Source organism: Myotis davidii, unplaced genomic scaffold (genome assembly GCF_000327345.1).
Source record: "Myotis davidii unplaced genomic scaffold, ASM32734v1 scaffold438, whole genome shotgun sequence".
NCBI lineage: Eukaryota > Metazoa > Chordata > Mammalia > Chiroptera > Vespertilionidae > Myotis > Myotis davidii.
This window is the reverse complement of record NW_006290031.1, coordinates 6,819,178-6,822,507: the sequence shown is the minus strand read 5'-3', so window position 1 is coordinate 6,822,507 and position 3,330 is coordinate 6,819,178.

Genomic DNA, 3,330 nt, shown 5'->3' with positions numbered 1-3,330 from the left:
AGGCCACGGAAAGGGGCGGTGTCTGAGGCCACGCCCAAGGAAAGCCCCTCCCGCCGGCGGCCTCTCCCGCCACGGGAAGCCCCACCCAGTCCTTGGCCTCGCCCAATCACGAAGCCCGATCACGCTTCCAGCGGAAAGCACGGCCCGCCCAGGTCCCCTCCGTGGGGTGGGGCCTTGGCTTCGCGAAGCCGCTCGCCCAGCCGCTTGCGCCTCCTGCTGGCCGAGTGAAAAGAAAGCAACCTTCGGAGACATTGGTCTCTGAACATTAATTTCCTCCTCGGAAAAATGGGACCATAATACCCGCTTCGCAGGGCCGCAGTGAGGACAGGCACTGTTTGGGGTAAGGCTCAGACATCGGTGGCTCCAGGATTTCTAAATCGGAGGGACTTGGTGGGGGGCACATATCGTAGCGGAGTTAGTTGAGGGGGGAACAGGGGAACTTGAAGCTAGGTTTGGAGAACACGGACTCTAGAAAGGCAGAAAATAATGGCAGGAGCGGACAGAGACGGAGGGGACCCTGGGCTGGCCTGAGCCTGACCTGTGCCCCTGCCCTCACTCCCTCCTCCTGACCCCGGGGCAGTCAGCAGCCCGCTGCCCTGCGACCACGACCACGGCTCAGCGCGGACACCGTGCTGTTGAGATGGGCTGTATCCTGGTACCAAGAACAGGCAGCACCTCCGCTGGGAGTGGAGCGTCAGAGTCCCCACTTGGCCGCCCTCCCCCCACGCACCTCCCAGCGCAGGTGTGGGGGCAATTAAGCCGGACAGGAGGGTGCGGGCGAATGAACAGGCGTCCACCCCTTAGCTGCTTCTAGGACATGGCTGTTCTCCCTCCACCATCCTCACATTCCCCTCTTCTGCCTCATGCCCCGCACTGCACAAACTGCTCTAAGAGTCTCGTGTTTAAAATCCTCGCCTGAGCCCTAGCCGGTTTTGCTCAGTGGATAGAGCGTCAGCCTGCGAACTTAAGGGTCCCGGGTTCGATTCCGGTCAAGGGCATGTACCTTGGTTGCGGGCACATCCCCAGCGGTAGGCAGCTGATCAATGTTTCTCTCTCATCAATGTTTCTAACTCTCTATTCCTCTCCCCTCCTCTCTGTAAAAAACCAATAAAATATATTTTAAAAAAATAAAATCCTCGCTTGACCCTACCTCCCTCTCCAGCTATGGTTCTTTTATTCTCTCCTTGAGAGTGAAATTCCTTGAAGGAGTTATCTGTGGTCCTGTCTCTACTTGTTTTCCTTCCATTCTCTCTTGAACCCACTCCAGGCAGGCTCTTGTCCCTCCAGCCCTCTTCTCAAGGTCTCCAACGATCTAGGTCCGCCGTGGTCGGCAAACTGCGGCTCGCAAGCCACATGCGGCTCTTTGGCCCCTTGAGTGTGGCTCTTCCTAAGCCTTAGGATTGCCCTAATTAAGTTAATAACAATGTACCTACCTATATAGTTTAAGTTTAAAAAACTTGGCTCTCAAAAGAAATTTCAATCGTTGTACTGTTGATATTTGGCTCTGTTGACTAATGAGTTTGCCGACCACTGACCTAGGGTTATCAAACCCAGGGCTTTCTCAGCCTGCCTCTGCCTCTGCCTCTGCCTGGGAGCACTGCGGGCGCACTGCCTCCTGCCCCACTGCTGTTCCTCTGCACCTCCTTTGGAGGCTCCGCATCTGCCTCCCAACCTGGCCATCAGTCTTCCCCCTCTACACTAACTCTCTCAGACCCCATCCCGTCCTGTGGCTTTCAATAACGCCGACATGCCAAGGACTCCCAAGTTGTATGTCCAGCCCTGACTTCCCCCCACGAACTCCGGACCCTACTACCCAACTCTCCATCTAATCTCTACTTGGATGCCTCCTACATATCTCAAATCATGTCCCAATTTAAACTAGTGATGTTCTCACCTCCCTACTCCTTCCCCGTCTCAGTAAATGGCACCACCACTCATCTGCCTGACCCAGTAAAAACTGCGAAGGTATTCTTCCTTTCCCTTCTCTGCACTACTCCAGATTCTGCACATTCCCCCTGCAGAATGTGTTCTACATCTAGTCGCTACGGCCACTAGTGTTGTTGCCACATGCCTCATGTCTGGAAACCTTAATAGCCTCCTCACAGTCTCCCTGCTTCTACCCTTGCTCACTCCAGAATTTTCTCCTCCCAGCAGCGAAAGTGATATTTTTAAAGCAGAAATCATACCACATCACACGCTGCTTTTAGCATCCCTAAAACATTGCACCTAAAATAAAACTGAAATCCTTAAAAGGCACATGACACTAATAAACTGGTTCCACCTCCCACTACTTTTTTCCTTGCTCACTTCACTCCAGCCAGGTGGCCTCCTCATTGTTCCTCCAACATGCAAACATCTTCCTGCCTGAGGGCCTTCTGCTTGGAGCACGTTCCCCCAGGTATCTACTAAACAACAGGCTCTCTTTCTTTGTTCAGGTCTCTCTGCTCAAATGTTGCCTTGCGGAGCCTTCCCTGATCACACTGTCTAAAACAGCACCCCCTGACACCTCACCTGCATCACACACTAGTCCCTTATCCTGCTTTATTCCCCCAGGCACTTACTACCACCCGACATTATATTCAGTGTTTTTTCATTGCCCTTTGTTCCCATTCGAATGTCATTCCAGTGAGAGCAGGGGCTCGTCTGTCTTGTCCACCGTTTCCCCAGTGCCTGTACACAGTGTGAGCGAAGGAAGGATGGAGAGAGTGAAAGCAAGTACGCAGAGGAAGAGAGGGCAGCCTGGGGGTCCAGCAGTCCTCCAGCAGAGAGGACACTGGCATCCAGTTCCTTGGACCTCTTGTGCAAGCTCAAGCCTAGGTAAAGCCATCAGAGCTCCTGGCAGAGGCAGCCCCTGGGAAGGAACAGGCCCTGGGCTGGGACACAGTGCCCCCTGGTGACCAGGACACTTGCGACTCCAAGGCAAGGCCCTGAAGTCCTGGTTTCTAAAGACTTTCTGTTCCAATCTGGTTGGAACCTCAGAGCAATTGCCATGAAACAAAGAGGCTTAGATTTAAAAAAATTATATTTTTATTAATTTCAGGAGAGAGAGAGAGAGACATCAGTGATGAGAGAGAATCATTGATTGGCTCCCTCCTGCATGCCTTCACTGGGGATCGAGCCTGCAACACAGGCATGTGCCTTGACCAGGAATCGAACCAGGACCTGGTTCATAGGTCGACGCTCACTGAGCCACGCCAGCCAGGTGAGGCTAGGGTGGTTTTTTTTTTAATTGATTTCAGAGAAAGAGAAAGAAACACCACTGGGTTGCAACCTGGGTATGTGCCCTGACTGGGAATCAAACCTGTGACCCTTCGGTGCATGTGACGACAC